General features: G+C 42.6%; 1 long non-coding RNA gene across 6 annotated transcripts in view; it reads right to left on the reverse strand.

Annotated features, from left to right (window-relative positions):
* LOC127191574 (uncharacterized) overlaps nt 1-25861 on the reverse strand; it is a 112546-nt gene that overhangs the window by 39511 nt on the left and 47174 nt on the right. For 2 of the 6 annotated variants that reach the window (XR_007830927.1, XR_007830924.1), the window contains exon 2: nt 13225-13361. The exons of 2 other annotated variants lie outside the window; for them this stretch is intronic. This is a non-coding gene — a long non-coding RNA (uncharacterized LOC127191574). Of the gene's footprint in view, nt 1-4548; nt 4587-10429; nt 10546-13224; nt 13362-25861 lie in introns of those variants that run through there. 2 more of the 6 variants (XR_007830928.1, XR_007830926.1) reach the window with 2 other exon arrangements.

Genomic DNA, 25861 nt, shown 5'->3' on the forward strand with positions numbered 1-25861 from the left:
AACCTCAGAACATGGGGTTTCAAGCCTCAAATACTTGAAGAAATCTGTGTGCTGTCTATAAAAGGCCCTTCCTTAACATCTTAGTTCCCAGTTGATTTCTATACTGAAAGGTGGTAGAAAGTTTAAGAGCTGGGGCATCATGGGAAGTCCTCATATCCTGGGGGTTATGCCCTCCATGACAATTGTGGAACTCTGGGTCTTGCTTTGTTTCACCTTCACCACCCTGGGCGTGAGGGCTAAGGGCTTCTGCTTCAAGTCTCCTGAAATGAGGCCACGCCTTGCACCAATCACAGGACTGGAGCTTCAAAACTGTGAGCAACTGCGAGCATTCTTTGTAAGTGATTGCCTCAGGTCTCGGCTATAGTGGTGGGAAGCTGTCATGCCATGGAGCTTCAGGAACCATAAACATTATCTGCTAATATCACTTGCTGCGGAAATGTCAATATAAGCTCTGACTTTACAAACTTTGAGAATTGTGACACTTTTTTTTTTTAGATTTTTTTTATTAATTTATTCTTGTTACAATCTCAATGATTATCCCATCCCTTGTATCCTCCTCCCATTCTTCCCTCCCTCCCATTTCCCCCTAACTCCCCTCCCCTATGACTGTGCCTGAGGAGGACTTTCCTCCCCCTTTATATACTCATAGGTATCAAGTCTCTTCTTGGTAGCCTGCTATCCTTCCTCGAGTGCCACCAGGTCTCCCCCTCCAGGGGACATGGTCAAATGTGAGGCACCAGAGTATGTGAGAAAGTCATACCCCACTCTTCACTCACTGTGGAGAATGTCCTGTCCATTGGCTAGGTCTGGGTAGGGGTTTGAAGTTTACTGCACGTATTGTCCTTGGCTGGTGCCATAGTTTGAGTGGGACTCCTGGGCTCAAATCTGCCTATCATAATGTTCTACTTGTAGGTTTCTAGGCCCCTCTGGATCCTTCTAACTTTGCTATTCTCCCATGCTTCTCTCATCTAGAGTCCCAATAGGGTGTCCTTCCTTCTGTCCCAGTTTCCTGGTAAGTGAAGGCTTTCGTGGGACATGCCCCTTGGGCTAGTATGCAGATATAAGTGAGTATATACCATTAACTCTTTCTGCTTCTGGGTGACACCTATAGGATGAAAAAATACAATACCATTGAAAATGACCGTATGAGGAAGTTGCTTCACACCCTGTGATTAAGCACAATTACCTGTCCATCTGTTAGAAATGCAGACACATTTACAGAAAATTAACTATAGATAAGACATCCTCTATCCAGTGTTCCTCTATTTGCCAACCTGCTTCTTTTTGACAGTGTTATGTTTTAATCATAGCAAAAAAAAAAATAGATTCACACGCATCCAACATTATAAAACTATTCACAGTGTAACTTCCTTCCAGAGCTAATTGGCAGTGTTGAGGTAATACAGAGTCCAAGCATGGGAAATGAGTTCTAATGAAGGTTGTCACTGAAGCATTCATCAAGCGGGGATCCAGGAACAGTCTGACTTTGGTGTTAGGAAGACCCCCTTGTTTGCATCTGTTACGGTTCCAGTGCTTAACTTTTCAACGCCAAGAACTGTCAAATTCCCAAGAAATGTTTTATTCACTCTGCTTCCTTTGTCTGCAAAATGAAGCTATCACTGAAATATTTCCAAGGAAATCCCAGTAGAGATCTTTAGAGACAGGGAGGTAATTGCATAGACAGAATGAATTGGCTCAAAGTCTTTGCGCATGTAGAAAGACAGATAATACTCCAAGGAAACTGAAGTCAACAGATTTGGGATTGAGATACAAAAGTCCCCGAGTAATGTTACAATTAATGGCAGAAAAGGCAGCTGAGGATGTTTTAGTGAGCAGAAGCAAAGCCATATCTTTCGAGAAAGCTTAGAAATTGATACATATTGTTAAACATTAGATTCTAAGTGATAGTAGTTTTCTTAGAAATGGAGAAAAATCAAGCTTATTCACTTACTTCACAATGTCTCACTTATATTTTTTATGTTATTTCTTTCTTAGCTCTTCTGTCTGAGAACTCTGCCTATCATTTGTTCTTATTTCTGGAAATACATATTTTTTTCTGTGGTCAATATGTAATTATTGTTTGAATATGGAATAATCTAAAGCATACAGTTTTCTCCTGGAAACACAATTGTTATAGAACATTATGGAGAATTTTTCCTTCTTTTCATAAAATTATTATTTATCATTGTTGGAAATTAACTAGCCATACATAGGTGGGTCTGTTTCTATAATGTACTGGTTCCAATGGTTTATTTGTCTAGTTTTGCCATGCCAAATTTTTTTCTGTTTCAGTCTTTACATTTTAGAATGCATTTCATTCGAGGAGGTGTGATGGTACACACTTTTAATCCCAACACTTGGGAGGCAAAGGCAGGCAGGTCTCTGAATTCAAGGCCAGCCTGGTACACAGAGTAAGTTTCAGTATAGCCATGTTTATACACAGAGAAAGCCTGTTTCAAAAAGAACAAAATAATAATAACTAATAATATATAATATAATACGGTTCATAATCAGCACATCACCCTCTTTTAAAGTAAAATATCAGGGCATACTATGTATACCCTGACTAAACAGCCTACATCTGAGCTCTTCCTTGGGAAACACATTGAATATATCTCTTTTTTATTTTACTTCCATTTTTGAATCCTTTAGTGAATACCACATCAAGTTCTGACAACAACACTGGTGAGTACTGAGGGGCCAATTGTTAAACCTTGGAACACTGGCTGTGCCAGGTGGGTATGAGCAGGGGCTTCCGAGAGCCACAAGAACTGATTGTAACAACTGTTGTGAGAGACCTTTCAAAAACTCAACTGAAGAGCAACCGTAGAAGACACCCAACATTGACCTTTGGCCTCCACCCTCACACATGTTCACACACACACACAAGCATACCATGAACATGCATATACACAGGACAGTTGGATATAGAGAGAAAAGGGGGAGCTGTGGATACATGGGACCAGTAATAATGGGTCTAGAATTAAACAGACAAATTTATGCATACCTTGATTTGTTTGTATTGATGCTATCTGATTTGAAAAACAAAACAAGCAAAACAAAACAAAAAACCCAAAATTCATTGAACTAAAATATCTTTCTAGCTATGCAATTGTGTATAGACTCAGAAATACAGACAGTGGCACCTAGAATGACAAATGCAAATGAGAAAGAGACACTCAAAGCTTGATCTAAGGAACTCTTACACTGAGCAAGGGTTTGCTGTTTCGGTTTTTATTGGTGGGGGGCCAGCTTTTTTTTTTTTTTAACACCAGTCAAACGACACAATTAAGTAAAAAGAAGAAAGGAACTATTTTCAGATTGGGGAGTAGTCTTTAAAAAGAAACTTAAAAAGAGCTCTTGGTTGGTGACAAGTACTTAATTTTCGGTGGAAGTCTGGGTAGCATTCTAATGGAATGAGTCCACAGAGAGCCCAACTCAAGCCAGTCTCCGGTGAATGCCCGAGGACGCAGCATGTGCACTGTGGTTGGAATGTGATGTTGAAAGATGACTCAAGTGATCCGTTGGCAGTAGATCTGAATTCCTTGGAAGGGCCTTCCAGCCTGGGCTGAGCCTCCGCTTGGAGCTGGTTAGCTGATGTTCACAGCACGCTCGCGTGGCTGTGGCTCATCCCGTGAGTCATAGGGCTGCTTCAGAAGCTGCTGGCTGCATCTCAGATGGACGTTTGGCTCTGGTGCTCTGAGGATTACCCTTGTTCCTCTTTTCTTCTCCACCTCCAAATCCATCAAAATGCTGACTGACTAATGCTTTAGCAAGCATTCAAGCCAGAAAAGATGTGAGAGACTCGAAGAGCAACAATCTGATCATTTTCAGATATGAAAATTTATGTTTTTTGGTTCTCTGGATATAATAAACAAACAAACAAACAAATAAAGTGGAGGATGTTTCTTGCCCTTTAGCAAGAAAACTTGTTCTGTGTTTCTCTTATCTCCATGACTTCCCCCTTTTTAATTTGTTATTATTATATTTTATTCACATTACATCCCGATTGTTATCCCCTCACCCCTCTCTTCCCTTTACCACCCTCCCTCCCTCTTCTGCCCTATTCAGGTCTCATCAGGATAGCCTGCATCCCCCTCCTCTGTGTGCCCAAAAGGCCACCCTGCCAAGGGGAAGTGATCAAATTGTGGGTACCAGAGTTCATGTCAGAGGCAGTCCTCAGTGCCCCCCACCCCCACCCCCATGGAGAATGAGCTGTCCATTGGCTACATCTGAACCGGGGTCGGGGGAGGGGGACTAGGTTCTCAGCATGCATCATCCTTGTTTGGTACATCAGCTTGTGCAGGCCCTCCCTGGGTCCAGACCCAGGGTCCTCCTTGAGGAGCTCCTGACCCCTCCAGGTCCTTCCTCCTTGCCCCCCCACCCCTACTCTTCCAACAACCTTCAGCATTCTGCCCAGAGTCAGACTGTGAGTTGCAGCATCTGTCTTTCCCTCTTCTTAACAACCCCCCACCCATCCCCCACCCCTGTCTCTGGGAGGATATCTGTGTTGGGTATAAGTGAGTATATATCATGTGGTGAGCTTACCTTGATCGGGATGATCTTTTCTAGTTCCATCCATTCGCCTGCAAATTTCAAGATTTCTTTGTTTTTAATAGCTGAGTAGTATTCCACTGTGACTGTTTTACTTCCTGTTAGTTGCTGGGGATTTAGCTGATGATCCTTCTCTCTCTAGGTCTAAATTCTACCTCCAACTCCCCTACAGCTTCGCCAAGACTTTTTTTTTCTTCTCAGAAAATATCTGTCCTAATTGCCCATGTTCTGTTTCAACTAAGCAAATACACTGACCCACTAAGCTAAATTGAAAGAGCAAAGAATGACTTCAAGTGTCAAAGGGCTCTCCATCTTACATTTGGCTTAAGCAATATGGCTGGCTGGGTGGTGGTAGTGCACACCTTTTTTTATTAATTTATTCATATTACATCTCAATTGTTAGCCCATCCCTTGTATCCTCCCATTCCTCCCCCTCCTGCTTTCTCCCTACTCCCCTCCTCTATGTCTGTGACTGAGGGGGACCTCCTCCCCTGTATATGCTCACAGGGTATCAAGTCTCTTCTCGGTGTCCTGTTATCCTTCCTCTAAGTGCCACCAGGTCTCCCCATCAAGGAGACGTGGTGCACATCTTTAATCCCCACACTAGGGAGGCAGAGGCAGGCAGAGCTCTGTGAGTTCGAGGCTAGCCTTGTCTACAAATCAGGTTCCAGGACAGCTAAAGCTGTTTCACAGAGAAACCCTGTTTTGTTTTGTTTTTTAAAAAAGGCCAAAATAATAATAATAAAATAGAAAAAGAAAATTATCTGAAGTATTGTGATCAGCCTGGTGGTATGATTTTAATGACAAACTTAGCTGCCTCTGGTGCTGTGACAAATAGCATCAGAGGCACAAAATGGTAGAGAGCCCTGAGTCACGATTTACAACTCCTGTCTGTTGCCTTAGATCAATGGAGTGTTCCTGTTTGGCATCCTGTTTTCTCACAGGTGCAGGCAGGTCCATGGGCATCACCATAGCCATCCTACATATTCCTAAGCCCAAGAGGGCATTATAGACCTGGAAAACTAGGACCAGGCACTTTGGGCTTGTAACACATCTCTGTTCACATGTGCAGCTTCTCTTTCTTTACTGCCCTTGTCAATAAGGATGTCACATAGAGCTCTTAAAGCCTGTTTTCTCTTCAGAAGTTTAGACTCAAGTTCATTATGAGTGGCAAGATAATAAAGCTTTGCGAGTGCAATTTGTACTCAGTCTTCCTTCTTCTTGTCCTATCTCATTTACTTCTTATTTATTTCATTGGCAAATATAATTTGAATTTTGTTGATCATGTTGAATCTTTTACAGAGCAATATATGACATATATTTTGTTAATGATTATGTGGTGTGTCTGCGTGTGTGTGTGTGTGTGTGTGTGTGTGTTGTAGAAAATAATGGGCATTGGAATCATATCATCATAATTCATTTTTTAAGGTTTTTGAGAAAGGAGTGTTCTAACCTTAAACTTGAGCTCCTTCTATCTCAGTGATTTGAATCCTGAATTGTATTCTGCACTGCTACATCCAATTCTATCCTGTTTTAGTTAGTTGTTTGGTTAGTTAGTTAGTTGGTTGGTTAGTTAGTTAGCTAGTTTGAGACACAACCTTGCTATGCCTCCCCACGTGGCCTGGAACTCACTAAGTAGGCCTGATAGCCTTGAACTTGTGGCCATCTTCCAGACTCTGCCTCCTGGGTGCTGGGATCAGGTGTGAGCCCCCACACCCAGCTTTCCCTGCTGCTTCAGATATCTCTTCTGCAACTTAATCCCTGGGAAACCCAGGATGAGCTATTTTACTTGTAAGAGAGTTGTTTCTTCATCTGTGAGTTAGCAGTGAGATTTTATCTACTGGGAACAATCACCTGTGCTGTGTCATCAGCTATGGTTACTCATGAAGCAGATCATCTCCAGAGTATTTCGGGATGAGTCCGTCTTGCCAATAAGATGGAGAATATGTCATTAACTCAAGGGAGCTGTGTCCAACAATGATTGTCCCCACCATTTCCCAGTGCAACTATAAGCATTCTGGTCATTAACCTGTGATGGTATTGGTAATCAACAAGCCAGCAGAAACAGCATGGTGGCTGAATGCCTACTCTCTTGCTTACTATCAGGTCAACCTCAGCTCAAGTGGAAAATGTCCAAAATACAAACTGGAATATTCCAGAGTAACTCGGGGTCTGTGATTCAGTGAGCTCTCTGGGTGATTTTTTTTTCCCTTTGGCAACAACTTTGCTACTAAGCCATATCCCCAGCCATCACCTGGTGCATCACAGGTGTGTCAGTGTTTAAGAAGGACTGCTAGGGACTATAATCTAGAAGGTATCTTCCGTGGTCATCATCCCCCCAGAGGACGTAAACTATGGCCAGAGCCAGCTTCTCACATTTATCAATCTGGATCAGCAAAATACTTTCTAACTGGCTGCTTTTATATTTTAAATATCATGTAATATCAAAAAAAATGTGAAGACGACCTGGTGAGTTGGCTCTGGGGGAATGGGTCTTGTCCCCAAGATTGATGACCTGAGTTGGATCCCTAGGACCCTCGTGCTAGGTAAGAAGAATGGCCTCCACATACAGAGAGAGAGAGAGAGAGAGAGAGAGAGAGAGAGAGAGAGAGAGAGAGAGAGAGAGAATTTAAATAAATTCAGTAAGCACATAGGGAATTGATAATTTGCTATGTAAATATTGCTTGACATAATAATACCACTGATCAAAAGGGAAAGTAATTTAGATATGTGAGTGGTTTTTGTACTACTTTCTGTACCAAGATTCTACTGTTCCTGGTGCTCATTTAGAACATACTTAAAGATGGGATGTTGTGGTTTGCTGAGTTTCAAAGGGGACAATCAAACAGCAAGCAATTTTGCTCTCCGAGTGACCGCACTCATCTCAGTATAGCATGGCTGAGGTGTCTCATTCTAAGAAATACCAGAAATTAGACTTGTAAATGGCATGTTTGTGTCTGCAAAGGGAGGCATTTCTTAGATGATTGTACAACAGATATTTTTAAAGTTTCCCAGGTGGTTCCATTTGTGCAATCACTGTTGGAAAACAATGATTTGAGTAACTTTGGTGCAGGGGAAAATGTCTTTTTCCTTCAACCCCTGACAAATAGCAGCATGGCCTTATTCAATACTGTCACTGGACTGAATTATAAGCAAGTGCTCTTTGCCAGGTGTCATGGTGCACACCTTTAAGCCCAGCACTCTGCAGGCAGAGGCAAGCAGACCTCTCTGAGCTCCAGGCCAGCTGGTCTACATAGCAAATTCCAGGCCAACCAATGCAATGTAATGAGACCCTGTCCAAAAGCAAATGAAATGAAAATCCTCCTTGGCTTGAGTTGATCTCCACTGGACCCTTCTTTCAATAATGGGATGTCTGCAATGAGATGCACTATGCTCACCATGCTCAAAAGACAGTGCTAAGGTTTTTTGTTATTGTTGTTTGTTTTGTGGTTTCAGTTTTTTTGTTTTTGTTTGCTTTTGAAACTGTGTTCTATGACAAATATAGAGCCTGAAACTTTGTGTCCCTTCTCTGTAGAGAAGTGGATTTGATTTTGTAATCAGAGATTACAGAGATTGAGAACTGAAGCAGTCCTCTTAATAAAAGCTATGTAGACTCGACAGATGGCTTAATGGTTAAGTAAGCACACCAGCTACACCGGCAGCAGACCTGGGTCAGTTCCAAGAACCCACTTGGCAACTCACAACCATCCATAACTCTGAGGCCCTGAAAAATAAATCAAGGACCTTGACAAGTATGGTGGTAGTTGCTGCAGGGGCAGACAAGTGATAATTTGTTGTGAGGACGCTACAAAGGAACTGGTGAAGAAACTTAATATAAATTTTGAGCATTGTTGGAGGAAAATAGGCTTAGTAGCAAAGGGCTTGGCTAATGTGGAAAAGGCTATGGATTTAATCCCAGCACCATAAAAGTAAGTAAACAAGTGGACAAACTAACGATGAGTAAAGTGTGACTGTAATAGGAACATGAAAGGGATAAACTACCATAGAATTTTGATGTTTTTACATATACATATGTATTTTTGTACATATATATGTATTTACATATATGTATATTTGTTGTCCTTTCAACTTCTGGTGTGTGTTTTTATTATTTATTTATTTGTGTTATTATATATTACTGTGTATGTGTCTGAGTGCATATGCATGTGTTTGAGTGAGGGAGCATAGTCATGTCATAATGTGCATTTGGAGAAGACAACTTGCAGGGCTCAGTTCTCTCCTTGCACCATGTGAGGTCCAGGGATTGAACCCTGATCATCAGGCTTGGCAGGAAGCACCCTTACCCACTGATCCAACTTGTTAGCCATATACATATGAATATATGGATGGATGGATATGGTTTGCTGAGCATGGTGGTGCAGGCCTTTATCCCAGCACTTAGGAGGCTGATGCAGATGAGTCTCTATGTGTTCAAGGTCAGCTTGATCTAAGTCTCAAGTTTCAGATCATCTAGGAATACATAGACCTTGAGTTTTGGGGGTTTGTTGTTGTTTTTTATTTTGGTTTTGTTTTCTGTCTGGGGGTTGTATTTGTCATTGTTTGTTGGTTAGTTTTGGGTTTCGGTGGTGGTGTTTTTGTTTGTTTGTTGTTTTGTTTTTTGAGACAGGTTTTCTCTGTGTAGATCTAGCTGTCCTGGAGACTAAGCTGGCCTCTGCCTCCTGGTGCTGGGATGAAAGGCATGCATCACCACCACCTGACTGAGACCTTGTCTTAAAGTGTGTGTGTGTGTGTGTCTGTGTGTGTGTCTGTGTGTGTATGTACATATATACACACAATGGCACATAATTGTCTGTTTATGGGATGTAACTAATGTATATCATGAATAGATTTTATTTTTGGTAGTTCCTCCCCTCGCTGAATTCCCTCCTCCCATTTCCATTCAAAATAATAGTCAAGTTGTAGTTCAGAAAACAATTGGAAAAAGAAAAGAAAAAAAAAAAAAAAAAGAAAACAATTGAGCCTGGAGTGATGGCACTTGGGGAATAAAGATGCAGACAGACTGTGAGTTTGAAGCCAGCCTGGGATGAGCTTCACAACAAGACCCTGTCTCAACATCAACAGCAAACATGACAGGAGTGAGGAGTGGTATAAGAACCTCAAGGTACCTGGTGTGTGTGTAAGTATTCCACATATTCTTTTGCATAGATAGCTGGCAGCTGGCTTGGAGGACAATTTTTCACTCCCACAAGGTTTGGGGGTAGTGTGGCCCCATCTCAAAGTGATGATATAATAATTCTAGAGACTTCACATGCTCGTAGAAAGATTTTATTACAAAATACAGTCCCTTCTGTGACAAGGATAGTGCTTGGAAAATATTTGGGAAAATACAGCTCTGCCTATATAAGAAGATTAAGCAAGCATGTTGAGCATTGCATGGTAGATGTGGCCCGTGTCTAATCCCTCAAGATGCTTAACCACCTTACGTAGTACTGAAAAGAAAATTAAATATGGACTTCAACTTGTGTTTTGTTTTTAAATAGCTGATACAAATTGATTCCTTTTTAATTGAAAGTTACATGGCTTGGTTATACAACCTCAATAACAAAAACAAAGTCAGTTTGCAATCACTTGATTTATTCCAGTTTTGCCACCCAGCAAGCACTAAATTACTTCACCTTCTAATAAAAATAATTCCTAATGTTGAGAAAATACAGACAAGTAGAAGGGAGCCTTATTAAGATCATCAGTATTAGAACTAAATCCTTTTTTCTCATTAGAGAAGATACTGTCAATTTAATTAATGCACATTAATCCCTAGTTGACATTAAATTCATCTTAAACTCTACATCCATATAGATTATTAATAACAAAGCACAAAATCTGTAAATGGGTTTATATATGGAAAAGCACAGTTCTAGAAATTCATGTGATCACATTCTTACATGTTCTATACATGAACTAATCATTGAAGGTCATTTCTTTAGTTTATTACATGTTTCTAATTTAGAAGAAACCAGAAAAGTAGAATTTCTAAGAAGAAAATTAATTTAAAAAAAGGCACTAGGTTATTAAGCTAAAGTTGCTATTTCCTGATAAACTAACCATGAGTCAGTCCTTAAACTATTAAAGTTGAGCTCCAAAGAACAGTCGCAATAATAAAAATAATGTTTATTTTGTGAAATGTCTCTACTTTGTGACACATTTATTTTTTTTTCTCTCTTCCTAGGAAAGTAAATTTGTATAAAGCAAAGCATAGTTCATCCCCAAAATTTAAACACTTCTTTAAAAGTTTATAATTTAAGATTTGGCTTGCTTTGTTGTTGTTGTTGTTGTTGTTGTTGTTGCTGTTGTTGTTGCTGCTGTTGTTTTGGTTTGGTTTGGGTTGGGTTGTTGTTGGTGGTGGTGGTGGTGGGGTGTGTGTGTGTGTGTGTGTGTATGTATGTATGTATGTATGTATGTATGTATGTATGTATGTGTTGAATGTGTCTGTTGAATGTGTGTGTCTGTGTGTGTCTGTATGTGCTGAATGTGTCTGTTGAGCATGTGTGGATGCCTCAGATGCCAAATGAGGACATTGAGTGCCTTGGACTCAATGGCTGGTAAGTCACTCAATGTGGACGCTGGAACTGAACTCCAGTGTTCTGGAAAAGCAGCAAGTATTCTTACCCCCTAAGTCATCTTCCCAGTCCCAATCCCCAACATCTTAAAAGTCATTCTAAATAATAAAGTTCTTGTTTTTATTTGGTTTATTGAGAGATGGTCTCCCATACCTTAGGCTGACCCCAAGCTCACTATGAAATGGAAAATAACCTTGAACCGAGGATCCCCCGGCCTCTCCTCTCTAAGTGCTAGGGTTATAGGCAGGCACCATACATACAGTGCTGAGAATGGAACCCACAGCCTCATTTATTATTTTTTAAATATTTATTTATTTTATTTATTGCATATGAGTGTTTTATCTGCAGAAGAGGGTATCAGGTCGCATGATAGATGGTTGTGAGCCATCATGTGGTTGCTTGGAATTGAACTCAGGACCTCTGGAGGAGCAGGTAGCGCTCTTAACCACTGAGCCATCTCTCTAGCCCCACAGCCTCATTTATACTAGGCATTTCTCTATCAACTTAGCTACAACTCCAAAGCCAGTTATTTATTTTAGAACACTTTTATATATGCACTTACGCTAACTGAGGTTATAGAACAGACCAACCTCAAATTGTGGAGTGAATGGATACAGGGCAGGATATTTTGTTCTCAGATTTATCAGTCTCTTCCAGGCTACAGGCCTCTTTACAAAGCATGTCTTCTATCACGTAGTTTAATACTGATTTCAAATAGCATTCTTATTCCAAGAACACACAAAGGAGCCCTATAGAGGCTCAACTTCAGTTCAAGACTTCTCTCATATTGAGCCTACACCTTGCAATGAGGCAACACAGGGCCAGCAAAATAACTGTCTTTTCGATACATATGAACATGAAAAAACTCTACCTCTCTCACTAAATCACAACTAAAAGAAACGGACTTGTACGTTATCCAACTTTTCAATTTCATGATAAGCTGCGGAGCTAATTAATTAAATAGACTACAGGATGCCAATTTTCTTTATTTACCTTTTTGTCTTGATAAATGTGAGTAAGCTTGAACGGACACCTCTATTTTCCTTCAAGTTTGAAAGCTTCCTTTCATGTATGTGAAAAATGGCTAAGCATGTCAAGGTTTATCAAACAAAGCCTTGAGTTTGTGGCTGGTCCCTTCCCCCTTATCTGGCAAACACATTACCCTCTCCATCAAAATGGGGCAGAGCAAACAACACAGCCATCACATGTATAACCAGGACTAACTTAACAGCCTCAGGGCTCTTTAAACTCAGCAAGAAAGCTGATTAGGCTCCAGATCTTTAGGCATTATCTTATTTTTGATAGCTCTGCTATGAAAAGGCAATAAAAAGAAAGCTGTCTACTATGAGAGCTGGGTAAGGTGTCTGCTGACTTATGAACTGGACTTAAAAAGAAGAGGAAGAGAAAAGAAATGTGTAAACTAGTTTAACTATTTGCCAAATCTCAACGGGAGCAATGTCTAAAGAGGAACTTATTTATGAATTAAGAGACGATGATACTTCCTTCAATCTCACATTCTGCATACAGGAAACAACAGATCTTGGGGGATATCCTAGTATCTGTTTGGTGCTATTCAGGTTGCTATTTTCTTGAATATGAGAACATCAAAGATTCGTTTCAGGTTTATGGAACAATAGTGAAAGATGTAAGAAGAAGGGTCATCTACTCAGTAATATATACTGAAGGCGTTTCCCTCCCCCTCATCTTAAAAATAATTAGGGAAAAGTGAAAAGGGTCTAACACTGCAGCTGAGCTTAAATAAGTAAAAATTCATTTTCAGATCAAACCAAACAACAGCGAATGGCATTTGGAAGAAACTATCTGATACACAAAGTCCACCCCTGCTTTGGACCAAGTTAACTGTCCACTTCCTGTGTTTCTAGTGTACATATAGAATAGAAACAATCCTTCTTATGATGGCCAATGCATTGTAAAAGAAAAAAGTGAGTAGGACACGGGATACTGACAGAAATAAAAGGGCATGCTTCCAAGTAGGAGGTTGATGTTGACCAGTCTGTGGACACAAGCTCCTGCCTCAGCTTGATCCAGGAGTTCTTTGGAGGTGGGACAAAAAAAACAAAACTATTGGTACCTGAAGTGCTAGGATCCGTCTGTAACAACAGAAGGTCTTGTTCTGTATCCACCGAAGGTGAGCTGCAGAGGAGGGGAGGGCTCTGTCTGCCACTTCTCACTTGCTCCACTTTTGTTTGAGTTCATCTCAAGTTACTGCTGGATGCAGCAAGAGAGCAGCTCACAAAGAGAGTCCATAGCCAGGTCGTGTTGCCACAGTTTCCAGTTGATCGGTATTGTTATAACCCCAAGCTCAGCAGTGGATTAAGAAGCAAGCAGAATCTAACAGTTGTATTACTGCAACCAATCTTTCACACTGTTGTCCTAATTTTTAGTTGACAGACGAATGTGTTACCAGAACATATCACTTTCTCCTAGGGATAAATTTGGGCTTATGTAACATAGTAGTACATATATAAAGTGCATATTACAAAAGGATGCTTTTAACCAAGAAAGCTGAATGCCTCCCCTATGTTAAATGTTATCAGAGGAAATTAAAATAGGCTCTGTAGGATCTAGGTACCTAGCACACTGCAATCAGGAAGAAGAAGTATGCTGGTGTCTTGATGAAATAAAGGGGCTGGAAATAGAAAACATAGTCATGTGACTCCTTAGGAGTTTTCAGGTCAAGAGTCTCTGATTTGGTGTTCAAACATTTGGTAGCATTCTCACTACCTGGATTTTTGCTTGGACTTTACGTATATAAGGCTCTTTGCTATTTAGCATGCTTTGAATGGAAGACACAAGGAAGATAAAGATTGTGTCGCTCCTTGGACACTTCTGTTCTGCTGACACTTTTGTTCTGCTGTAGGGATTTTTTAAGCAGACTTATCAGAACCAGTTCAACCTAGGTTTGAGTTTTGGCATCTGGTCATATAACATTATAGGTAACCGGAGAAAAAGGACATCATTTTAATAATTATATTAAAAACACCAGGGTAATACCATAGGATATAACAATAGCTGCTGGATGGCTAGAAGTTAAACCTGCCCAGGTCTGCTTCTTGTGAGTTTGTTCACATAACCTTTTCCACATACACTGATAACAGGTATGATTGTTATTTCTCTACATAAAGGAACTCGGGGATGAAGAAATGGAGTAACCTGCCCAGAGCTATACAATTAAGTTGTAAGCCAAACTTCAAAGAGGTTAACTTGTATGTGTACATATCAGCATATATTTAACTAATCAGAAATATTCCCTCAAAAATAGTTGGGACCCTAGTCTATTTGATTTCCCCAGGAAACAACATACTAGGTGATTCTATTCATTATTGTGGATTATTTGACATAATGTTGTATTAAAGAAAAATGCTTGTAGATGGTTTTTCACATCCACAGAGCTGGGATGTAGCTCAGCGGCTAGAGTATTGCTGAGCATACCCAGTCCCTTAATTCAATCCCAGCACCTTATATACTAAGCATGATAGCACATGCCTGTCATCCCAGGAGGTAGAGGCAGGACCCAGAAACTCCAGGTCATCCTCCAAACTACACCCAAGTTAGAGGCCAGCTGGGGCTACATGAGACTCTGTTTCAGAGAGAGAGAGTTCATTCTCAGTGTAAACCAATGGCTTCTAAACACTTTGAAAAATGACCACAAATGGGTTCATATGACACTTCAATGCTTCCTTAACATGAGTGATTGAAATGCACAGAATTTGTTTACTGCAGACAAACCACTGCAGTATCCTTCACCACACTGGATCTTCCTTACTGCCCCTGGCTGCCATGGAAGCATGGATAAATGTTTCCTTTGCCATCCTGCCCTTTCTTTCTCTCTGGATACTGGGTCTGCACTTACATGTGATCATGGCTGTTTCTCAGCAGAGAGATGCCTTTTCTTGGAGTTTTCAAATGTTCTGAGTTTTTCCTTTTTACTGAATATCATCTAAGGATAAATAGCAACATCTAGAGATAAAAAAGAGTTGCTGAATGTGATATTATTGGCAAAGAAGGCATGCCATTGGAATCTCTCAAACCTGTCCCAAGTATGAGATAATAGAAGAAAGGTTTAGTGGCAGTATTAAAAATAAGAGACATTTAATGAAAGAAACAGTAACTGGAAATGGGAGGAGTATATTAAATTTGGTTAATGTCTTTAAAGTCACACATCAAGTCCAAAGATAGGATCTGTGAATAATATTCAAGAAGGAATAAGGAACTTTTAATAATTGCTATCACCACTATCTACTATCACTAGATAGATTTTTAAAAAATATTTTCCCCAATAATAATGTAATAAGTGAAGCAGGGGACTGCATTAGCTATATTGACTTATGTGTCTGCATATCTACACCCTGGAACCTCATGCAATTGACCATTTTGATAATGACCATTCCATCCGACCTAGAATGGCAAATTAAACTCTGGGGAGGAGGGTTGTTAGGCATATGATGTGCCAAGATGACATTTCAGGCTTCAAGAATCTCTAAAAGATAAATGCAAGACCGCCAGGCACAATAAGCACCATTTTGACACTGGGCACAGCACACAATTCAAACTTTGTGCTTGCATCCCTTAAAAAGTATTACTAGCTCGAATAACAGTAGTACAAGAAAGAACAGCCAAACAAATGCAAAGCATGTGTTTTTGCTGGTGCTCCCCAAAAGTATTTTTCCCAAAAAAAGTTCTTCTTAGAAATCCCTAAAGAGAAAAGTAAGTATTGGGTTCTGCATTAGGTACCACTAACTTCAGGTTACATTTTTGCTAGAATGAACCCAGACAGCTGAGATGATTTTTTTTTTAAGTACACAAACATTTTTCAACTTTTTTTTTTTTTTTTTTTTTTTTTAGGTACACTGAATGAAGAATTTGTCTTCTGAAGGAGGGAAAAAGGAGTCTTTCCTCAATTGTGTAGTTAAATAATGGTAGCAACTCTAGCAAAGGACCTTATGTACTACATCCCAAAGCCACCCACGAGGAACACCTGTGGGGAAAGAGTGCTTTCCCGCCTGTTCCCTCAACACTAGAAGCCTTCCATTGCAAGAGAAACGTAAGTGGTGGTGTAGGGGAGAGGGGGTGGAAGCCCACACTATGTACTCACCACTTGGCTCCCCATATCAAGAAATACTGATGGGGCCAGCCACAGACTCAAATTGAATTCTGATACCACTTTGGGGACATGGGATAAATAAGAGGATTGTTGTAAAGGTGTTTAAATGCTTGGGGGGTTCAGGTTAAAAGAAGAAGGTTTGTTGCCAGTAGTTGTTCATTGAAATCTCTTACAGGATTTTTTTTTTTTTTTTAGCCTAGTCTGTGATGCAGAACCTGCTGTGCTAAATTATGAACCAAAGGCTTTGGGGTGGGAACAATCAATCAAAATACCTGGGGTAGTGTGTAATGTGCACGCTCTTGTCAGCGTGAACAGGCTGCCCCTGAACACAGTCCCCAGCAGGTTAAATAAATATGATACTATAGACAAACCGACAGGATCACACGGGCATCAATCAGCTGTTGATAAAATACAATCTTCCTTTAATGCACGCTGGGAAAGTTATTTAACGGTTACAAAACCTATATCCGTTTCTTGGCTTTTTTTTTTTTTTTTAAGTCTTCTTCGAAAGTGTAACTCTTTTATAGGGACAAGGCGGAAACAGTTACCAGATCCTGGCTGTGTTGGGCGCGGGGCGGGGGGGGGGGGGGGGGGCGGTGCTTTTAATGGCTCTAAAGATGCGTTGTGACTCAGCTTGGGGCGGGGGATGGACTCGCCAAAAGATAGCGACCTGAAAACCACACCTGAAACAATGCCCCCAGCCCGGAACACAAGGTTAGCTTGTTGAAGCAATCCCTACCTGGGAAGCCCTGGAGCATTTCAATCCCATTTTTATTTCCCTTCTTTGGAGCCCTGATGGGTGGGTACCTGAAGAAAAAATGAGAGACTAGCAACAGCGCTGCTCTGGACTGATTGCGGGGCCCGAAGAGAACCCAGGAAGAAAACAATTTAAAGAGGGAGAGGAATAGAAAAGTGTCCCCAGTCCAGCCGGTGGTAAGAGGGTGGTGGCGACTGACTCTGCAGTCAGTGCTGGTGAAATGGGAGGACTTGCGACCCTGCGGGCGAGCACGCTGAGCTTGTGAGCAAAGCTCCACGCCTTTAAAAACGTCTTTACAATCCGAAAGTTTCCCTCTTTCGGCCTCCTCAATGAGGCACAAATGAAAGAACACTCTACTGCAATCCTGAGCTCCCTTAACCTCCCTCCCCAGCTAGGCATCTCCAGCAGGGCGGACTGAGTTGAGTCCCCGCTTTGCTCTGGCACTTTGCACGCAGCCTTTCACGTCCAATGGTCTAGGTAGCGGTGGCGGAGATCCAGGGAGCTTTGGGCTTCAGAAGTGGGAAGGCCCTTGCGCTATGCTGACAGCTGATCTCCTAACAAGCGAAGATTAATGTCCCACCTAAAAACTAAGGTCTCCTAAGTGCTGTAGGTGCAACATAAATACAGAGAGCAGGCGGATGAGTCTCCTACCACTCAAATCAGGATCTTTCCCAGCCTGTGGAAATAACTCACAGCACAAGGTGTTGATGGGTTTGCGTGCCTGCAGTCCTCCCCAGGAGGGATCCCGACTTCCAAAAGGTCAGGTCTACCCTACCACTGCTGGAAGAACTGCTGCCATTCCCCCGGTCTAGGCACACACTCTCCAGTAGTTTCTGGAAGATTCCAGACTGGGAAAAGGCTGAGCTGCTGGATCCAAGGCCTAAACTCTGATAATTCGCACAGAGCTCCAAATAGACTGCTCCGGCGGTTTAGGCGGGGGGGGGGGGGCGGCTCGGGATGGGGAAAGGGCTCCCAGGAATCAGTTTACAGCACCGCTACTGCCCCGGGACACTGCAGGTGATGACAGCTGTCGCCAAAAAGAGCCTAAAGCCGGTTCTGAGAATGAACCTGCAGATTAGGGCTAGGGTTGGGCTGGGGTTTGGGGGAGAGCAAGGAGGGCTATGGGTCTACTTGAGAGTAGGAGCCTGGCTCTTTGAGTACCTCTCTGAACCCTAGAAAGCCACGTGTGCTTCCTTAACACGGAGTTCTCCCCTCCCCGGGTCCAGGGAGCAGCGGCTTGAGGAGGCACAGGAACCACCGCAACCTTTTTGGAAACCTGGCGCTCTCAAGAGCTCTGCGCCAAACTGACACCCGCAAGCACTCTCCCGGGGCCTGTTGAGCAGATGGAGTGGCAGGGCCAGGCAAGGCCTGTTGACGAGACACCGGGACATTTGTCATGGGTGACCCTGTGCCTTGGCTTCTGAGCCCACGCCGGCGTGGGGAGGCCAGCGCTAATGTAATAAAGCGAGAGCGACAAGAGGAAAGGCCTTTCTCGCCCCGGGGCCGCCACATGCTCACTCCGTTTTACTGTCAGGGCTGGTCGAGGCTGTGGCTTCATTTCATATTCCATTAATATTTACAGCAGCTATTGAATTTTCCATTACAAAGTTCACCATACACAGTGCTAATATGAAATTTTAATAGTATTGTGCACATTATAAAAAGTCCCACCATTAAAAGGGGAGGGCGGATCGCAGGGAGAAGTTACCCTGAGAAGTTACTTGCCACTAAATGCTTGAAATGCTCCAAGTCGAGCAGGGTGGAGGGCGTATTCATTTGCAACTATTATCATAAAGATGCGAAGCAGTGGGTTTGTTATCAATATTGAAATCAAGAGACTGAGGAAGTGGAATGTTTTAAAAAAAAAAAGCAGTCTGACTAAATTGAGTTTTCCAAGTTGTGTGTGCTGGGCTTTGCCCTCACTTGAGAAAATGATTCTATTCTTCTGCTTTTAAGGAAATTGGGGCAGAACAAGCAAGAAGCTTTGCAGAGTTAGTCGGGTTCTAGTCATCAGTCCTTGCTAGTCCCTGGGGCTGTGCAAGGGCAGGTGTGCAGCTCCCGGAGTAAAGCCCTACCTTCCTCAAATCCTACCCCCTACTTGCCAGTCAGCCCCAAGGTCCTCAAGGTCCCAAAATTGCAGTCCTGCCTATGGCTCCATGAGAGTGGCTAAGAACTGTGGAAACAATCTGTGTGATGTACAGCTTTTCTGGAATGGTACCCAGGGCAGGAGGGGGGTATCTTTGCCTTGGGAAGAAAAGGAGTGGAGACACGGGTGGAAGTGAGGCTGCACACACACGCACGCGCGCGCGCGCGCGCCACACACACACACACACACACACAAAAGTGCAACAGGAAGTGGGGAATCCAGAGCCTGCAGCCCCGGCTCAATCAAGCCTGTTACAGCATCCCGCTCCAATTCACAGCTCACCTCCTGGCACCCAGGGCCAGGTAGCAGAGCCAGCTTGAGGGCTCTGAACAAAGACAAAAACAAATAAACAAAATGGTAAATCCTCAAAGGCACCCTCCTATCTTTCTCCCCTCTGTCAAGAAGACCAAGACTTGTCTACAGCTGGCACCTAGATCACCAGCTCACCTGATGGATCCCTGTCAGCCTCCGCAAATGAACTCTAAGGACATTCAACTCCCTAAGGGACTTATTCCCCTAAGTTTCTTTCTTCTAAAATATAAATTTGCCCTACAGAGTGGGCGGATCGAATGGAAAGAAAGAAAAGTTCGGTTTGGAGATTTGGGTGGGGGGTTGTTTTGTTGTTTTGTTTTTATTTGTTTTGTTTTTGGGGTTTCTGTTTTTGTTTTTGCTTTTTTTCTGGTTTGGGGGACAGGATAAACTGTGATTCCTCTGCTCTACACCAAGTTTTCTCACTCTATCCACCCACTCACACACCATCCCTTCTCACACTCCTCCGGGTGTGAATTAATGACAGTACTTTGAACACTACTGCAGTGTCTTAATAGGTTTCTATTTCTGCAAGGAGAGGGCAAGATCTGCATCCTCAGGTTACAGCTAAAGGAAGATGACAGTGACAGAAGGTAAAGATGGGTGACAATTCCTCAGGGTGATCTGCTATTGACCGCCCCCCTTCCCGTTTAAAAATTATTAGTGTTATTACTATTCCCCCATATTCTTGTGAGTTTTGTGTGTGTTAAAGCCCCTAGATGTGTCACACTTTGTCACATCCTCTGTGTGTGTTTTTAGAGAACATTTGAATGAAAGGCTCGATGCCAGGTATTGGTGACACAGGGGGTGGAATTTTCAGCCGCTCCACAAAGAGTTGGCCGCCTCTATTTGCATAAGGTCAGAGTAGGGCTTGTGATAGAACTTTACCAGCATCTCTGTCTCTTAGCAACACTCTTGCACTCTTGGTCCCTGCATTAAATTGACTGGTCCCTTCCTTTTCTTCCTTTCATTGGGAGGCTTACAATAAAATGTCACCCTTCCAACCTGTGCCTGTCACCCAGTAGGTCATCTGTATCTCCCCCACACACACATTTTCCCTCCCTCCCTCCCCTTCCTTTCTCCTCCCCCCTCCCCTTTCTCCAATTAGAGATTGAGGGGATTCACTGGGTGAAATCCCAAAACTGTTTCATTTTGTGGTGTTAATTAATATTAATACCACTTCTCCCTTTGTTATTAATTTTAAAAATCCCTCATAAACAGTCAAGATAAGGATTAAATTGCCAGCACCTGTCAAACAATGGGTCTGGAGAGGGGCAAAAAGGCAGCGAGAGATGGAGGGAGCAGGCTTTAGCTTAGTCTCTTCTCCTATTCAGTTAGTGCAGGGTTGAGCGCAGCATAGAAACCCTGGAAGTGCTTGGACTACGCCAGGCAGCCCTCTTGGCTCTGGGATGGGGACCAGTGACAGGATCCAGATGCTGATAGGTAGTGTTAATGGAGGGTCACGTCTGGACAATAGTATCCATCACTTGCCTCCTGGCTCTTCTGTCAGATAGAGTCATTTCTGACTGCTCCATCACTCAGATTTAGGATAGATTTAATTATTACCTTTGCCTTGGCAACAGGATATACAAATTGGTACCCAAAGGACTAAACCATAATGGTAATAGTTCTTACTAGTAGTTATTATTATTAGCTTACTGTACATTCCTTTCTTGCTAATTTTGAAAGAACATCCTAGATATTTGATTAATCCTTTCCTATTTTATTCCATCAACAGCTGCCCAGAAACACAAACCCACAGGATAATGGTGGCTTAATTAGTTACACCATACTTAGACACACACACACACAAACACACACACACACACACACACACACACACACACCTACTTTTGCCTGAGTGTCTGAATGATTTTCACTGTTTTTTTTTTTTATCATTTTATCAGTTGCACGAATTCAATATTCTCTGAATTCTCTACAGTTTTGCAAACTTCTGACTTGGGAAATGTCTATGGACCATGCTCCGTAGCACACAAAGTTTCTCCCCATTTGAGAAGTGCTTGTAACTAAATGTAGAGTTGCACCCAGAAAGAAAGAAGGTGGGAAGAACCCTTGATATGGCTTTTGTTCAGAAAGCTAAGAATTTGCTTAAGTAAATGAACTTTTAAAATCTTAAGAAACTCTGTCTGGAGACCCTGAGAGTCACAGTGATGATGCTGAACTTCATTTGAATTCATCTCTTTCTCCTTGGACACAGAAACTGACCCCCCCCCCTTCCTTAAAGTACCAGTTAGTCCTCTGAAATGTATTACTCATCCATTTGAGTGTCGAAAATGGTAAGATATACATCCTGCTTTCCCTGATATTTTTACAACCTCTTACCTCTGCTTTCTCCTCTCCTCTTTGTGGCTTTCATACCCTGTAATTCTTGTAATGCATTCCCAGATAAACGTGCAGGTAATGGGTCTGAGCAATGCACCCAGGGTTAAAAGTCAGCCAACTGTTCTTTAATAACCCGCATGTCATGTTTCTTCCACGATGTCAAGTTTGCTAAGGAAGATAGACAAGGGTGAGCGCAGCCACTTGAGTTTGTTATTCAGAGTCTTGGAAGGGAGGGAAAGTGCAGAAACAAATGCCCCCCCAAGGCTTTCACCCCAAAGGAGGTGAAACAGCCTTCAGCTTTCCTAGAGCCACTGGTGTTCCCTTGCGAGCCATTTCCTAAGACCTCAGCAAGATGCTTGAAAATTTTGCAAAGGTTAGGATGGAAGGAGCTCCAGAGATTTTTTTTTTCCTACTCTCATTGATTCCTCCTTAGAAATTTACCCTGCTTCGTGCTTCCCAAAGGCTATTTCTGCTCATCCTCTTCCCACAGTGAGAGCACCTAAGCCAGAGCTATTTTACTTACCACGGTAGTTCTTACTTTGACGTTTCTGTAGGTGACCTTTCTTCCTGCTTTTCAGAGGCATGGCTGTTGACAGCTTTGACTGTCTTTGCCTTAAACTCCCCCCCCCATTCTTTTTCTTTCTAGAAGGATCTGGGGAAATTGAAGATGTATGCCTCTTTCTTTCAACAATTTGCCCTTTCCAGGAAGAGAGAACATAGTGCGTAGACACAAGAAAATGAAAGCTCAGGGAACTTGAAAGCACACTGGAGTTATATTCTGGAGCATAAATTAAAACAAGATTCCAGACTGAAAGGAGAGGTGAGGGTGAGGGGTGAGGGTGTGGGGGCATAAAGATTGAGTATTGCCTTTACTTTTCCCAGATGCACACAGGGTTGGGGAGCACAATCCCCAACCTGGCTCCTACTCCTCTCTGGCACCTATTATCTCCTCACATATTTAAGGATACACATTTACACAGATTGTGCCAAAGAAGCAATTTCGTTTACAGCATCCCTCTCTCAACCATTTCAAAACCAAAACAGTGAAGGAACTTTTTAAGCAAGTTTTTAAGAATTGTTTCAAATGCTACTTATTTAATGAAAAGAATTGTGCCGGTTGACAATGCCGTCCTTATCAGTGGTAAGCAGATAGCCTTTCGGAGAACAAATATACTGCATTTGTTTAGTTCTGAAAGGTTTCTAACAAAATAAGACAAGAGAGGGGAGCTGGAGCTTTGTTTTCATGGTCCAATTATTGCTCATGGCACATCATGACAGAAGAAGAAATAGCTCCCATTACATTCATCTTATAACTCCATCTTAGTAAAAATCCTCTGTTTTGTGAAGTGGTTTTTCCCCACACTCTTAGTTTTGTGGCTATTTGATTTTAATATCCATTTTTGCAGCTGTTATCTTATCTAGCACATGATGGATAGATACCCCGGGCATTGTTTCAGACTCAGTTCTAACCGTATGAACTTTCTTCAAATTTTGTCAGACACTGGAGGTAGGAGGTCTGATTATAGTCTGATGCAAGTGGTTAGGGAATGTAACTGGACTCCAAAGAGAACGAAGAATTAGTATTTACCCAAATCAGACACACTTTGACCAAAAAAAAAAAAAAAAAAAAAAAAGATAATTCTGACAGAAAAAAAAAAAACATCAAAGTTGGAGTGGGGCTAAGAAAACAAAGTTGGAAGCACTGATTTGTTTCATGGGGGAGGGGAGGCGCTGGCAAAATATGTCCAAGTTCTGCCCTGTTTGAAGCCACAGTCTTTTAAAACCTTGGATTTATTTTATTTTATTTTATTTTTACAATTTCTCCAATGAAGCAAGAACCCAAAAGCTTCCAGCTATGTTTTGTTTTGTTTTGTTTTTATCAAGCAGGACACAGGAAGCAGGAAACATTTGTGCCATAAACTATGAATCTGCAATGTATCTACTCTGCCTGGATTATGGAACTGGACAAGATTGCTCACATTTTACTTGCATGTATTTTTCTTGAAAGGGAAGGAGAAGAGCGAACACAGCAGGTTTCTTTTGTAGCCATTTGCACAGTGCCCTGAGTACTACTGTCAAAAAAAAAAAAAAAAAAACTTTCTAATTTGGGGCTTGGGTTTAGTTTTGGGACGTGGGGGTGAGGGCTAGCTTTGGCAAGGACTCTGGGGCTGAGGTTGGGATAAATAGATTTCACCTTTTGTATTACAGGCTTCCTCAGAAGTCTGTTGAGCCTTCCAAAGCCTTCTCCAACTGAGCTACCATCCTCACGCCCACTGAATCCTACACGCGTTCCACATCCAACTGGAGTGTGCTTACGTTCTGGTGGAGGCGCCCCACTCCACAGTGCCCTTTAGGGCAGAGCACGGTCTATATATCTGGACAGTTTCTACACAGCACTGTTTTTTTTCTGGAGATAGGTGATTAAAAGCGTTTACAGAACTGCAGGGGTACGGTGGGGGTAGCAGACAGAAGGACACCATGTTCCTCCGTCCTTCAAAATCTTCAGTTCCTCCAAAGACTGCAGGCAGCTAAGACTGCGGCCACTTTACTGCAAGTCCAGTGGGTCGGAGAGGGGGGGAAGCTAGCAGAAAATATGTCTCTGTTCTGGAGTATTTTTTTCCTCCCCTGCTAACTTTGCGAAAAGAAGGAAACTCGGTGTGTGTGGGGGGATGGGGGAGGAGGCAACTCGAATAAAATCTAGTAGAAATTTTGCAAAAGGCTCTAGGAAGACAACTTCTCTCAGAGGACCAGGAAGAAAACAGCCCGGGAGAGTGAAGCTTCCATTTCCCGCCTGCCTGCGAACGAAAAACATACAAAGTTGCAAATGTGGGGAGGGTAAAGGCCCGCTTGTTTCTGGGACAATCAGCAGCAGCTGTGGCTACAGAGAGACTCCTGGAGCAGCCTTGAGCTCTGTGCACCAGTTGCGGGGCTAGCGAAGGCCGGGGACTTGTCTTCTTCTAGCGCTGCAGGCAGTATCGCCAAGCGGCTCCTACCCCGCCCAGCCTGCAGCCGCGACCCTGAGTCCTGCTCATACCTATCATTTGGAGCCATCTTCGCTCCGTCTTCCAAACATTCCTAGCGTTTTTTGATTCCACTCGCCGCTCGTTCTTATTGAGTTCTCCGCGGTCTCCCTGCAACTTGTCATAGCCTGTAATAAAATGCCCTTTCTGTCGAGAGTTAAAGTCCAGAGGGCAGCGGTTCTATTTGCAGCTGACAGCCGAGAAAAGGAGCCGCCGCTGCCTCGCTTTTGTCTGTCTGGGGCTTTAACTCCTGCGGGGAAAGCTACAGAAAACTAGCTGCTCCGTAGCCCCCAGCACTCTAGGAGGCCTCTGGTAGGGGGCTAGCATCCCAAGACAACCCCAACGGAACATCTCGGGCCTGGGCTCTGCCCAGCCCTCACCGAGGAGCTTGGTTGGTTGCGAGAAAGTTCTGGACCTGTGAGGATACATACCACACTCCTCAATAAAAGAGCCTTATTTCCACCTTACTCTTTGGGCAAGTGAGCTTGAAGAAGTTCTAGAAACACAGTGTAGGGCAGGGAGGGAAGGAAAGAAAGGCTCTCTGATTATTCCTAGGTCCACATCCTAGGAGCTATCACCCTGGTTAGTTATCACATACATAGCTTCATCTGTTTCTTCAGTTAGTCCAACTCTCCTATAATTATTTCCATAACCCTGGGATCAATATAGGAAGAGCTGTGCATGGTTTTTTGCCCCCATCAGACGTCTGAAAAGGAACAATAAACCGGGCTCTAAATCTCACCTGCTTGGGAAGTTCCCAGCCTCTGAGCTTGCATCCCCCATTGGCAGGGAGATGTGTTCCACAGATACTTGGTGGGAGTCTGAGGCTGGCTTCTGCATTCACACGCTTCTGACCATAACTAATTTGATGTATTTCAGACACCACAGCATTTCTTACCTGGTCAACCCCTTTAGAAGTCACTATAGAATATTGTAAGTAAGGGTGTTGGTGGTGCCAGAGTCCCCCAGACATTATGCCTGTGTCTTCAACACTTGGTGAGTTTAGGGAGTCAGTGGTTGTAATATCAC

The sequence above is a fragment of the Acomys russatus genome, chromosome 7 (assembly GCF_903995435.1).
Source record: "Acomys russatus chromosome 7, mAcoRus1.1, whole genome shotgun sequence".
Taxonomy (NCBI): Eukaryota; Metazoa; Chordata; class Mammalia; order Rodentia; family Muridae; genus Acomys; species Acomys russatus.